Source organism: Belonocnema kinseyi, chromosome 6, assembly GCF_010883055.1.
Source record: "Belonocnema kinseyi isolate 2016_QV_RU_SX_M_011 chromosome 6, B_treatae_v1, whole genome shotgun sequence".
Classification (NCBI taxonomy): domain Eukaryota; kingdom Metazoa; phylum Arthropoda; class Insecta; order Hymenoptera; family Cynipidae; genus Belonocnema; species Belonocnema kinseyi.
In genome coordinates, this window is record NC_046662.1 from 108,061,592 (window position 1) to 108,076,493 (window position 14,902).

At 38.1% G+C, this 14,902-nt stretch overlaps 1 protein-coding gene across 1 annotated transcript in view; it reads right to left on the reverse strand.

Annotated features, from left to right (window-relative positions):
- Positions 1 to 14,902, reverse strand: part of LOC117175053 — an 85,310-nt gene that overhangs the window by 57,285 nt on the left and 13,123 nt on the right. The window lies entirely within an intron of this gene.

A 14,902-nucleotide genomic window follows, 5' to 3' on the forward strand; every position in this document is an offset into this window, starting at 1 on the left:
ACAGAATGAATCTGAGCTATTCTTGCAGGCATGCGATTGAGAAATGCTCGCGGTTTTTTTCCTTGTAGCATGAGACTCTACACCAACCAGGTGATCCATTGATGAAGAACTACGGTTCATTGATGACGACGTCGGGGAGCCTACTTTCCCACCCTGACCAGACGCCGATACTGGGGTTTTTCCCTTCATCGTAATACACTTTTTACCTGTGTCTGCCATGACGGCATGAACGCCGTTTACCCAGGGACTCAGCCAATGTGGTTCCGTTGCCCACCGTCACCACGTGGAGGTGCCCTGGTTACAGACACAGGCGAATAATGCTAGCAACAAGCGGTTACAAAATTCCAGACATTTACTGCTATTAATGTCAAAATATGAAAGTACGCAAGAACAGGGTTGGCAGCGTAATTGGTTAGGTTAGGTCAACACAACGGGACAAGACAATCATTTTAATTGTGTTTCGTGAGGTTAGGTTAGGTTAGATTTATTTCTAGGTTAAGCTCGAGTTGACCCATTCTGTAAAATATGCTTCCAGAGCTTTACGTGTAGTTCAATAAATTTCTGTTAATTCAGGTTAGGTGAGGTCAGGTTCTGTTGGGTTAAGTTATGTTAAATAAGTTGATATCAGGCAAGGGTTGATTCTTCACAGTTACCCACATGTTTTTGAAGTGAAAATTTGCATCACTGGCATTTTTTTGAAATTTATTTGCCTCAGTGCATGATTTTTCGTCATTTTTTGAGGTTATGGCTCAACCATGACGTGATGGGTGATTTTTGATACCGAATTTGAATTCTGCGCCCCAAAATTCATAGGAATACGTGTGTCTTGTTACCAGATCCGCGATCTTTCTGTTGTGTGCCTGTGTTATTTCTAGAAGGGAAGGGTTCCGTCGGTAACTTTAAGAGTTTTGCCCATGGTTATAGGAAACAAGGGACTAGGCATGCCATTGCGGGGGTGATGCAATGAGGGGAGATGTCCGCCACCTTTTGATGTCCCGCGACAAACATGGTAGCGCCCACATATTTATATTTTCATGCACAGTTTAATCAAGTGGCACATCGTCAGATGGCGGCTCTCCCCACTCATGGAGTTCTCTCCCCTCCCGTGGATTCAACACCGCTCGCCAAGTTATGATGGCATGCCTAGTCCCGTGTTTCCTATGTCCATGGTTTTGCCTGAATCCTAGCGCCACACAGTGGAAACGTCAGACAACAACGCTGCTATGCAAGTGACAGAGAATTCCATTTTTAAACTTCGTGCGCAACATACTACTTGAGCTATTCTGAATGCACTTGAAGTCACCTTCAGCAGAAGTTAGAAAACTACTCCGTAAGTTTCTAATGGAAATTTTAACGTAGAGTCTGAATTTCAACAATTTAAAAGTTGATATTGCTGTTTATTTGAGTTTTTACAGAAGGAGACGAAGGGGGACTCAGTTGTGGACCATATAGGAAACAAAAATCCATTCTCTTGTGTTGAATAGATTTCGAAGGCTTCTGAGTCGCGCACCTGTCACTGGAATTCCAGATTGCCACCAATTGGTTTTTTAAAGACTTTTAGTTGTTATTATTTTTTTGACTAACTTACACGCCGCAAATGCCTTCACAACTGGTGATTGCAGTACATGGCAGATCCCGGTAAGAAGCCTTGCATTAAAGGGTATCACAATTTTGGAACCCCTAAGAATGCCGTTTCCGTCCTTATTAGGCGGCGAAAAAATAAGATTCCAATCCTTTGAAAGCCGTTCTGAGCTGCCAGACGTAAACTCCAATAAATTAAAAATATCATTTTCCTTTGAAGCATGAGAACGCGCTCCAAAAGCATGTAATTTGCCAAATCTAGTAGGATTGTATATAAGAATGCATCTCTTTATTGTAAAATGTTCGCTTTGTTGAAATAGTATCAATTAAAAAAATATAGAATCATGATAAAGATTTTAAAAAATTATTTTTTTCCAGAACCATATGTGTGGAAATTAATTTTGACATCGTAAAATGATCGATGCTACGTTTCAAAAATCTTTATACCTCAATATTATTCGAAAAACAATAAATAAAAGTTGCAAAATGTGATAAATTAAACGGGATCAAATTTTTATATTTCCTGGTTGCTTTGTGGTATCCAAAAGTAGTAGGAAAAATGCTGCGGGCGCTATCCAGATAGCATGTGTGCCAATTAACCGCACGATGTGTGTTCCGATGATCACTCAGATGCGCGTTCCATGGAGGCGCATATGCGACGCACGCCATGCGATGCACGCGCATGCGTGAATGAAGCAAAAACTCGGTGCACATGGGTTGACTATCCTATGGTTATTTATTTATATTGAAGGAGGTAAATAAAGAGTTGAATTAAATAAATGTAACGGAATTTATTAACAAAATAGCACGCCTATAGCGAGGATGGTGGAAAAACAAACCACATTCGCGATCGACTGTCCTCAAATGTTCATTTCTTCCCAGATGATAGCGCTACGTACGGAAACTCTAGTAACTACGAGAACATGTGATGTAAATTTTGAACCGGTATAAATATAACCTATCAATGCCATTGCGAAATTGCAAACTGTTTGTGTCTAGTGGAAAAAAATTGTTGTGCAAAGTGTCAGTGCTAAAAACCTATATAATAAGTGATGCAGCAATGTCGCGTTCTTTTTGTAAGGATTGTGGTGCGGGTGGTAGGGCACAGAAAGAGAGAGGTATTAGACGCAAAATCCTCAATATCTATACTTGCGTTCTCTTGTTTTTATATTTCTCCTCTTGTTTTAATAGCATTACTCATATAATTGTATACATTATACAAGCATTATCATTGCGTTCGTGACACAAACTGATCGTGACATAACCAAACTTAACCTATAAACACACTCGACACTATCCATAGCAGATGACAATTTCTAATTTTATATTTTCACTCAAGGGAATCTCTAATGTGGGAAGGCATAAAACTAAGAGGGCAGGCGATCGCGAACTGGCGCAAGTCGAAATACATGACGTGCGGTCTCCTTGTAGTACTTCGTGATTTGAAACGAGGCACACTCCAAAACTATCACACGTCTATAACCGTGTGAACATAGTAGGAGACGACGTACATACTGGGTTGCGCGCGCAACCCATTTCTCCTCTTCTGAATTTGAAAACTCGAAGGTGCACGAATGCCGGTCGGAACACCTCTACGGTTCTATTTATATCTCTATCTGCTTTGAAATAAAATCAAGAGATTGGGATTTTATTATTTCCAGATTTCGATGCTGGCGATTCACATGATTTGAATACTTCGCGCGCCTCTTTATATGCGTATATTTTGAGGTTACGTTATTTCAAGTATAAAATATAAATGATATAAATATTAATACTATTATATATATAATTAAAAATTTGTCATAAGGAAAACCGCAGGATTTCCCCGGGAGCGGGTGCTAATCTGGAAAATTGCACCCGCTTCCAGCGAAATCGCGGTAAAATTTCAGCCACAACCACGTCTCACGACCGTGAGATAGGTGGTTACATTCTGTAAAGGAATCAATATGACGATCCAGCAAAGCCTCGTGCACCCTAAGAACACGGAGCGACCCAAGGACAACCGCCTTCTGCATTTTTCCCGCAAGTGTTCTAGCATATTGCTGACACGCAGGGATGCTTTTCAGGCTATTAGCAAGTGAAAGCTTGGCAGCTCCAAGAGCGCCGATGATAAGGACGATCAATTTAACAGAATATTCCGGGAACAATCGTTGCAACTACCTTATTAGGTCTCGATACCGCTCTTTCTTTTCATTCTCCTTGGTTATGACGTTCTTGTCAGCTGGTGCTAATTGCTCGGGGTGTGCATGGCACGCCCTGCTGCTATCATTAGGAACGTCTTGGCTCAAAATGTGGCGACGGTATCTTAAGGTGGACGGTATGTTAGCTCACAAGACATTGAGTGATCCTTTACATTTCTGTGGAAGATACCGTGCATCCTAATACTGAAGTTAAGTCCGAGTGTTTCAGCAGCCTCCTTCGATGCTTTGTACAGAAACGCTCCTTTGCCCACTTCTTCGTGATTCCTGACCATTTTAAGAAGAGGGTCTCTTCCATTTGCAACTCTGTGCTGTACCCAGAATAATCCTGTTGTGAAGACATTCAAGACTCAATATTCCGCGACCACCGTGACGGCGTGAGATTTACAGTCGCGGAACGAAAAATTTAAGATGCATGCTTTTGTTCATGTGCATAACCTTTCTTGTTCCGATATCAAGGGATCTGAGCTCGTTCTTCGTCCATGGAACTACTCCAAATGAATAGAGTACTACCGGGACGGCACGCATGTACGTTGCAGATACTTTGTTCCTCGCCGACAGTTCGGAAGACCAAATCTGCCGGATGAGACCATTGTATCTGCTTCGGAGAGTACCCTTTATAGATGACACATCCTGAATGCGGCTCTGTTGTACGCCCAGGTATGTATAAGTCTCTCCAGCGCAAATGTGTCGTATAGCGCTTCTGTCAACGAGTTCAGGATCTTCAGGGATGCCATTAAGTTTTCCTCGCTTCAAATAAACCTTGGCGCATTTGTGTAACCCAAATTCCATTCCAATTTCTTTAAAATATCGCTCGACAATCCCTAGAGCTAGATGTAGTTGCTCTTTGTTTTTAGCATAGATCTGAGGGTCGTCTATGTAAAATACATGAGTGGCTTTGTACTTTCGATTTGCTGGTTTGCCGCACAAGTACCCGTCGGAATGGTGAAGTGCTAGCGATAGTGGTAATAATGTAAGCCAAAAGAGTTTTCCAAAGCGGCATCAATCTCTCTATGCACCGAACTATTTACGGATGAACCTTTAAGATTTCCAAACGACAGATGATAACTCTATGGGAAGTCGAATCGAAAGCTTTGCGATAATCAATCCAGGCCATCGATAGGTCACGTTAGTAAAATTCTGCCTATTTTCAGACACATCTATCGATGAGCAGGTTCTCCCGACATCGCGCTACGCCTTTCTTTGAGCCTCGTTGTTCATACATTTCCTGCCACACAGGTCCAATTGCAGAAACAATCCTTTCATTTAGGATAGCTGTCAATATCTTATAAAGTGTGTTCAGACAAGTGATTGGCCTGTAATTCTTCGGGTCAGCTAAGTCGCCTATTTTCGGCAGCAATATTGTGCGCCCTCCCACCAACCATTCCGGAATCGGCTCTCAACAATATGCTGCCTGATGGTCAGCAGCTTTGACATGTAAAGTGTGTGATAACGGGTCCGGAGTTCGCGCGCGAACTTTCGAGCCTTCGCGGTAAAATTCCTGCCAGATGTGATGTAGTCAATCACACACTGAATGCGGGACGCGTACTGTCTTGCCCAGCCTATCTATATGGCAAGTTGATGCATTCATCTTTTGGTTTTATGATCAACCGTTAGTTTTGTTTTACGGTGTTGATGTTTCTCCGGGTCATAAAGCATCGCTCTTCCTCTATTGGATGCCTGCCCGCCGTTGGTCTTAGTGGCGCCCCTGTTTCTCTGTTGCCGACTTGTTCTAGCTGTGGTAGAGTAGACGTTCCGCTTACATAGCCCCTTTTTCGGAGTAGTTCAGCATGGTTTCGCAGACGTTGCTGCGAAAAGTGCGATAGCTACGGGTGATTTTCGCACCACAGAGCATGCAGCCGTGCCATGTAACCCCGTTCAGGGGGCACACTCGCATCGTAGCACTGTAGCAAGTCGTGATTCAGTCCTCTAGAATCAAACCAAAGGGCCTATGACAAAGCCACCGAACGCGTCCTCGGGTTGCGGATAGAGTGTCCCTGTACCAAGTGTTTCTGCTGAATATGGTTACGAAAATAAATAGGCAGTCGTGGACAATTGTCCAGGGGTGGTCCTGAAGGAATTAACCCCCAAGCGGAGGTGTAAAATCCGTGCCGAAAGCTGAATGGCACCTGGGTGAGGTGTCTAGAACGGTGACTCTGGGATACCGGGAGACCTCTCAGAGTATGTAGCCTTATCCTTGCATGCGGGGCTCTACAAGCATGGACGAACCCCTTTCCCTAGCTTCTCGTGGGAACAACCATGACAACACCAAACAAAATATAGGTCGGCCAACAGTGCCGACCAATCTAGAGCTGGGGAAGCCAATGAAATTGTATTCAATGCGATGGATCGGCGGGATCTTTCGGCCTTTGGGTGGACGGAGCGACTGAATCACGACTTGCTAGAGTGCTACGATGCGAGTATCGCCCGTGAACGGGGTTACATGGCACGGCTGCATGCTCTGTGGTGCGAGAAACACCCGGAGCTATCGCACTTTTCGCAGCAACGTCTGCGAAACCATGCTGTACTACTCCGTAAAAGGGGCTATGTAAGCGGAACGTCTACTCTACTACAGCTAGAACAAGCCGGCAACAGAGAAAGAGAGGCGACACTAAGACCAACGGCGGGCAGGCATCCAATAGAGGAAGAGCGATTCTTCACGACACGGAGAATCATGAACACCAAGGTTTCTCTCGAGCCTAAAGATCTGGCTGACATGTATGACGGACTTCATGGACATTTTTCCTGCGAATCTGACCTCTGGGCAATCAATTATTGTGTGTATAATGCAGAGAGAGCTTTGACTGATGCGAGCTGTAAAACAAAACCAACGGTTGATCATAGGACCAAAAGACGAATGCACCAACTTGCCACAAAGATAGGCTGGGCAAGACAGTACGCGTCCCGCATTCAAAGTGTGATTGACTACATCACATCTGGCACGAATTTCACCGCCAAGGTTCGAAAGTTCGCGCGCGAACTCCGGGCCCGTTATCACACACTTAACAAGTCAAAGCTGCTGACCATTAGGCAGCATATTGTGGAGAGAATACGGATACTATCTGACGTTAACAGAAGTCTAGAGCAGAGGGAGAGGTGGGTCAGAGAAAATCAACACTTTCTCTCTGACCCATCTCGAATCTTCCAAGACCCTCCGTTTACTGTCGAACACCCACCCAAACCAGAGGAGGTCAAAGTATTTTGGAGAGAAGTCTAGGAAGTGCGGCATAGACTGGAGGAAGACTCAGAAGATATAAATAGCTTCAAGGAGTTATGTGTTGCCCTCATAACACCTGATAAAGAATGCCCATCCATCACTACCGAGGAGGTGAAAAAAGTATTAACAGGGATGAAGAACTATTCCGTACCGGGACCAGATTGTATCAAAACCTTCTGGTGGAAGAAGTTTTCTTCAACCCATCAGCATTTGGCACGTATTTTCACCTCATATTTCAAGTCGGAAGAGCCGACTTCGAAGTGGTTGGTGGAAGGGCGCACTATACTCCTGCCGAGAATAGGCAACTTAGCTGACCCGAAGAATTACAGGCCAATAACTTGTCTGAACACACTTTATAAGATATTCACAGCTGTCCTAAATGATAGGATTGTTCGGGCAATTGAACCTGTGTGGCAAGAAATGTATGAACAACGAGGCTCAAAGAAAGGCGTAGCCGGATGTCGAGAGAACCTGCTCATCGTTAGATGTGTCTGTAAAGATGCAGCATTCTAACAGCGTGACCTGTCGATGGCCTGGATTGATTATCGGAAGGCTTTGGATTCGACCTCCCGTAGACTTATCATCTGTCTTTTGGAAATCTTAAGGGTTCATCCGTATATAGTTCGGTGCATAGAGAGATTGATGCCGCTTTGGAAAACCAGATTTACTATCTCATCTGGAAAAAATCGTGTGACAACTAAGAAGGTCACCTTTCAGAGAGGTGTCTTTCAGGGCGACACCATGTGCCCACTCCTCTTTTGCCTTACATTATTTTCACTATCTCTAGCACTTCGCCATTCCGACGGGTACTTGTACGGCAAACCTGCATATCGAAAGTACAAGGTCACTTATGTATTTTACATGGACGATCTTAAGATCTAGGCTAAAAACAAAGAGCAACTACATCTAGCTTTAGGGATTGGGGAGCGATATTTTAAGGAAATTGGAATGGATTTTGGGTTAGACAAATGCGCCAAGGTTTATTTGAAGCGAGGAAAACTTAATGGCATCCCTGAAGATCCTGAGCTCGTTGATAGAAGCGCTATACGACACCTTTGCGCTGGAGAAACTTATACATACCTAGGCGTGCCACAGAGCCGCATTCAGGATGTGACATCTATGAAGAATACTCTCCGAAGCAAATACAAACGTCTCATCCGACAGATTTGGTCTTCCGAACTGTCGGCGAGGAACAAAGTATCTGCAACGAACATGCTGGCCGTCCAGGTGGTACTCTATTCAATTGGAGTAGTTCCATGGACGAAGAATGAGCACAGATCCCTTGATATCGGAACAAGAAAGGTTATGCACATGAACAAAAGCATGCATCTTAAGTTTTCCATTCCGCGACTGTAAATCTCACGACGGCAAGGTGATAGCTGAAAATTGAGTCTTGAATGTCTTTACAACAGGATTATTCTGGGTACAGCACACAGAGTTGCAAATGGAAGAGACCCTCTTCTTAAAATGGTCAGGAATCACGAAGAAGTGGGCAAAGGAGCGTTTCTGTAAAAAGCAGCGGAGGAGGCTGCTGAAACACTCGGACTTGTCTTCAGTATTAGGGGTGAGAAAAATGCATCAAATCTTATCTATCTCGAGTAATCACTCCTGAAATCCCGGGTTAAGAAAGCACAAGAGAAAAACTTTCGTGAACAGCTCCGCGATAAGAGGAAGCACGGTATCTTCCACAGAAATGTGAAGGATCAGTCAATGTCTTGTGAGCTAATGTTTGCTTTCCTTAAATCGCCCGGATTGAAGTCTGGTACAAAGGATTTCATTTTTGCATGTAAAGAGGGTGTCATTTTTACCTTAACATACCGTCGCCACATTTTGAGCCAAGACATTCCTGATGATAGATGCAGGGCGTGCCATGCGCACCCCGAGCATTCAGCTCACATACTATCTAGTTGTCCAACTCACGCGGGAACGACCTACATTCAAAGGTACAATGCGGCACTAAGAAAGCTTTATTACCATCTCTGTCACTCTTATGGCATTAACCTTAATATCGCTCCTCTAAATGATCCTAGGGAAATCGAGTCAATTGTCGAGAATGGGAAGTGCCGCATATAATGGAACTTTATATTCTCGACAATTGTTTCTGTTGCTCACGCGAGGCCTGACATGGTTCTTCTTGACTTCGAGAAGCGAAACGTGTTCGTTATCGAATTTTCGGCACCAGCTGACAACAACATCATAACCAAGAAGAATGAAAAGAGAGAGGGACTCTTGGAGGTGCCAAGCTTTCACTTGCTAATGGCCTACAGAGCATCCCTGCGTGTCAAGAATATGCTAAAACACTTGTGGAAAAAATGCAGAAGGCGGTAGTCCTTGGGTCGCTCCTTGAACGTTACAATTTTAATTCAAAAAAATATTCAAAATTAATTAAAAACTTGAAATTATTTCAAATGATTTGAAACACGATGTTGATTTTTGCAGATTTTAAAAAAAATTAATCTTTTTGAGAATTGTAAAACATTTAAAAAGAATAACAAAAATGTTTGTGATTGCTAAGAAAATTAAAAATGATTTTTTATTTGGAACAATTCATTTTAAGTGAATATTTGAAAAGATTGTAAGAATTAAAAAAAAATCAGGATGATTTTAAGGCATTTTTTTTGTTTTGAAGTTTTTTTAATGTTAGGAAAAAATCTAATTAACAAAATATATCAATTTTCAACCCAAAAGTTTACTTTTTAACCAAATTAATTCATTTTCTATCAAATAATTGGTGTTTTAACTAATACGATATACAGGATATAGGTTCAGCCAAAAATGGAATAGTTCAATTTCCACATAAAAACGATTAATTTTTAATCAATCCTAGAATAGTTTCATTTTCACATAAAGAAAAATAATTTTTAACAGAAAAAAGGAATTTTCAAAAAAGTTGTTCAATTGTCAACCAATAAGTTGAATTTTCTACCAAGAAAATTAATGATCTACAAAAAATGACAAATTTTAAACAAAATACATGAATTTTCAACGAAATTATTTAATTTTAAAGTAAAAAGGGCGAATTATCTACAAAAAGTTGAATTTTCTAGGCGAAAAATATGAGTTTGCAATCAAAGAGTTAAACTTTCAACCAAATAGTTGAATTTTCAACCATAATTATAAAACGTTGTTAAAAAAAGCGTATTTTTTTACAAAGTAGTTCAACTCTTAGTGAAATAATCGACTTTAAACCCCAAGAAGACGTAAGTTGAGATTTCAACCAAACAATTTGAATTTTTGACCAAAAATAATACATTTTCAACCAAAAAGATTAAATTTCTACCAAACAAGGTCAATTTCCAACAAAATACATAAACCAAATAGTTTGACCAAATAGTTTAACTTTCTATTAAATTGTTGACTTTTAACGACCAAAAGATGCATTTTTTACAAAACAGTCAAATTTTTCACAAAAAAGTTAATTTGAAGGCAAATAGTTGAATTTTTGACTATAATTATGAATCCTTAATAAGAAAAAATTAATTTTTTTACTAAGTAGTTCAACTTTAAGTGAATAATCGAATTTTTCACCCAAAAATTATGATTTTAATTTTTAACAATATAGTTACATTTACAACAAAACGACTTTGCAACCAAAAAATATTTACAGTTGACATTTCAACCGAAAAATTTATTTTTTAACCAAAAAGTATAACTTTTACATAAAATAATTTAATTTCTACAAACGAACACGAATTTTTAAGAAAATACATGATTTTGTTAACCAAAGATGGTATAGATTAATTGTCAGTTTCAAAAATGTATTTTCAATAAGACATGTAACAGATTTTCATCAGAATAGTTAAATTTTCTACGAAATGGATGAACCTTCAAATAAAAAAATAAATAAATTTTAATAAAGTATTTGAACTTTTGATAGAAAAGAGGACTTTTTCATAAAAGAGTTACATTTTCAAAAAAAAGAATTAATTTTTAAACCAAATAATTGACTTTGTAATCAAACGGGATGTTGACAATGTTGTGAATACTTGAATTTTAATAACTGATAAAATGATAACGTGAATTACCAAAAAATTGTCCAAGTTTTTCTTTAGTGTGTGATACTATTTAAACTAAAAAGAAAAATATTCGTATTATGAATCTGTCTGTGTTACCTATCTATAAATATTTATATCAATATTTTAAAAGAAAAACACTTTAAAGAAATATGTGGATAATTTCTTGGCAACACTCCTTATCGTTTTCTTAAACAGATGTAGTAATTATTTAGTTTGTAAAATATAAGGAAAAATCTTCATAAAAATATATAATTTTTTGGGAGTTGGTTAAGTTTTTAAAATTTATAACATGTAGCTATTATTACTATTAAATTAGAATTTAAAAAATCCTGATTACACCTGTTAGGAAAAAAGAATTAAAACTTCGAAATGTGTTTTACCAATTTCGCGGAAAAAAGTTTTGGCAATGTTGTGAGTACATACATTTTTACATGTATTGTCGAAAAATTATCCAAGTAGAGTAGAGAACCTGCTATTGATCCATTGATAAACTACAAACTTTGAAAACTTAAATTACTAAATTGGAAGGAAGGTTATGTAATGAAAGAAAAACCATAATTTTGATCCGTATATATAAATAAATATATTGGCTCGGTGGAAAAAGCCTGAAAAGAAAAAAAACAGCGAAAAGGACCTACAAAAAAGTTTTGGATTAAAAAAATAAAAAGAAGTGCCCCTCGCCTCTAAAAAACTAAAAATGAATGAAATTATTTTATATAATATAGACATAAACAGTTAAAACACCAATTATTTAATAGAAAATCAATTTATTTTGTTAAAAAGTAAACTTTTGGGTTGAAAATTGATATATTTTATTAATTATATTTTTTTCCTAACATTAAGAAAACTGCCAAATAAAAAACGTTCCTTAAAATCGTCCTGATTATTTTATTTTCTTATTTTTCAAATCTTTTTAAATACTCACTTAAAATTAATTTTTAAAAATAAAAAATCATTTTGAATTTTCTTAGCAATCACAATAATTTTTGTTATTCTTTTTAAATATTTTACAATTCTCAAAAAGCTTATTTTTTATTAATCTGGAAAAATCTTCATCGTGTTTCAAATTATTTGAAATAATGTCAAGTTTTAGATTAATTTTGAATCTTTTTTTAAATTGAAATTGTAGCGTTCAAAGTTAAAATTTAGCTCATTACAATTTTAACTATTCAAGGCATTCTATTTCGAAACATTCTGTTCAAATTAGTATAGGTTTTAATAGTTACTATAATAGATTGTTTTAAATGAACGGTCAAATATTGATAATAACTAACGAATTTTTTTTTAATTAAAAAATTTCAAATTCAATGGTTTAAAAATAAAATTTTTTTATACTGAAATAATATTTGAAGCCATAATTGAAAATAGTTTCAAAAACTAATATCTATTACTGCTTTAATTTTGAACGGATTCAGAATCATCTTGCAAAATCAAATATTTTTCAATACTAATACCTTAAACTCAATTTAAAAAATTTTATTTTAAAATTCTTTCAATTAAAAAAAATCATAATCGAACACAAATAAATAAATTTTCTATCAAATAATTGGTGTTTTAACCAATACAATGTAAATTTTCAAGGGAAAAAATGAATTTTCGACCAAGAAGATTAATGCTCTATAAACAAAACGATTTTTCAACTTAACCGATATATACGATTAATTTTGAATCAATCCTATAATAGTTACATTTTCAGATAAAGATAAATAATTTTTAACAGGAAAAATGAATTTTCAACGAAGGTGTTAAATTGTCAACTAATAAGATGAATTTTCGACCAAGAAAATTAAGGCTCTACGAAAAAAGACAAATTTAAAACAAAACACATGAATTTTAAACAAAATTATTTCATTTTAAAGTCAAAAAGACAAATTTTCTACAAAAAGTTGAATTTTTTAAGCGAAAAATGTGAGTTTTCAATCAAAGAGTTAAACTTTCAACCAAATAGTTACATTTTCTAAATTTTCAATTTCAAAAATGTATTTTCAACGAAAAAGATGAACCTTCAAATAAAAAAATAAAAAAATTTAACAAAGTAGTTGAACTTTTGATAGAAAAGAGGAATTTTTTACAAAATATTTACATTTTCAACAAAATAATGCATTTTTCAACCAAATAATTGAGTTTTTATCCAAACGAGATGAATTTCAAAAACGCCAATTTCGTGTAAATATGAGGAGACATGTTTGGAAGAGGGGGGAAGTAAATTGGTTAGGCCGTGTTGGGGGGAGAAGGAGAACAGACATAGTTGTGCAAAGATGAAGGTGGAAAGGGAAAGGTATTTTAGATATAATGGATTGCAAATGGACGAAGTTAGCAGAATAAACGAGGAAGGAAGGAAGGAAGGTATATGAGTTGGTTCAAAAGAATGGCATGGAGAAAGAGAGGGCTGAAGGATAGGAGAGAATAAGAGAGTCAAGGTATAGCGGAAACTATGTGTGGATTACACCAAGGCAGAGAGCGCAATATTTGTGTAAGAAAGGAGAGCAAGGAAGTCAAGAACTTATAGCGAGAATGAGGTGCGGGTGCATGGAGAAGTATAATAGGTTCTGGCTTTCTAGAGAGAAGAGAATGTGTGAATTGTGCGGGAAGGGGGATGCGAAATTGAAGCATTGGTTGGAGAAATGCGAAGATGTGGAAAGGAGGGGGATAAGCTTGGAGGTATTGTTGCATGAAAGGGGTGACAAAAGAGCAGTAGCATAGGCGAAGGGGGTGTTGGGTAAGATAGAGAAGAAGAGAAGGAAGGAGAAAGAGTAATGGAGAAAGAAAGATTGTAAATAGGAGAGGAAGTAGATGTTAGAGAAATGTAAATGTTGTAAATAGCAGTTAAGTTTTAGGTGTTAACCGTGGAGACAGAGGCTGGTAATGCAAGGCATAGCGAAAAAAGAGCGAAATGCGTGCGAGGCGAGGCGCAGCGAGGAAGGTTAGGCTATAGGAGCGAGCGGATTAGTTATAAGGTGTGGATGAATGGTACTTTGTAAGCCGTAGTTGTAAGAAAATTCTGTGGAAAATGGAAGTGTAAGCAAGTCAATTTTTTAAAGCCAGCAGACCGAAAACTAAACGTTTATCTATCTAGTATTGGAGTGTACCTTGTTTCAAATCTGGGATCGCTGACTGGGCTAGCCGGCTATTTCGGCAAAGTCCCATGTGCGCAGAAAATGGCGGCGTAAAGCGAGAGTGAAAGAGATGGGCAGATCTATTTATCTCTTTCACTCTCATGATTACAAAAAATATAAATTCTCTATCTCTTTCACATCTATGATATTCTGCTTTGTGATCTTGTTGCGCTACAACTACAGGATGTCACCCTTATTGAAAAGGCAATTTATAGCTTTTATAAGCATTAAATAATAAATTTTGTTAATTTATATATTAAACATTTTGTGGTCCCACTGGGTACTCATGTTGCGCGCGTGTACGCGCCTCAAAATTTCGTCACAGGGTGATTGTAAACATGCTCGCATTAAGCCACACCTTGTGCACGCTCCAGAAGTATTTAATATTTATCACGTTACCACTGGATAAATGAGATTTTTCAATATTTTTTAATGCAAGCCTTCTTACCGGGTTCCGAAGGTGCTTGAGAAAATAACCAATTCACATATTTGCAAACCGATTCGGTTTTAACTTTTTGAATCTGCAAATGACAGATACGCAATTCACAAAATCATCTTTTCAATGGGTTCTTTTTTCCTGGCTATTCATTCCGAAAGTTCGGTATCGATCCGATGCAAAAAGGACTTTCTTTTTTGTCTGGCGAGCAGCATTTCACATGTTGTTTTTCGGTATTCCGGCTGCCTGTCGTTCAGCTCATGTGGCACCCATCTTCCGGTTTTCAGGATTTTTCCCATGGCTTTCAAACGTCTGGAAATGGTTGCCTGGGACACATT